Here is a 278-nt window from a genome sequence, read left to right on the forward strand (position 1 = left end):
GTGGTGGGCAGGAATGGATGTCTTAGTAGTTAGATGTTGTTTATGTCGGTGGAGGCTGTGATGGTCTTTGTCGGCGGTGTTAGCGATGTGGCTGCTGTTGGGGGAAGGAGGGAGGACGCTGCTTGCGGCTTGATCTTAATGATGGCGGGGAGGGGGAGGGACTAGTGAATTGCCTGTATATGTGTGCGTATGGTGTGGTGTGTCTGTGTGTGTCTGTGTGTGTGTGTGTGTGTGTGCAAGAATGCGCGAATGCGCGCGTGTCTCATTGAGTGCAAATG

This window comes from Octopus bimaculoides, chromosome 2 (assembly GCF_001194135.2).
Source record: "Octopus bimaculoides isolate UCB-OBI-ISO-001 chromosome 2, ASM119413v2, whole genome shotgun sequence".
Classification (NCBI taxonomy): Eukaryota; Metazoa; Mollusca; class Cephalopoda; order Octopoda; family Octopodidae; genus Octopus; species Octopus bimaculoides.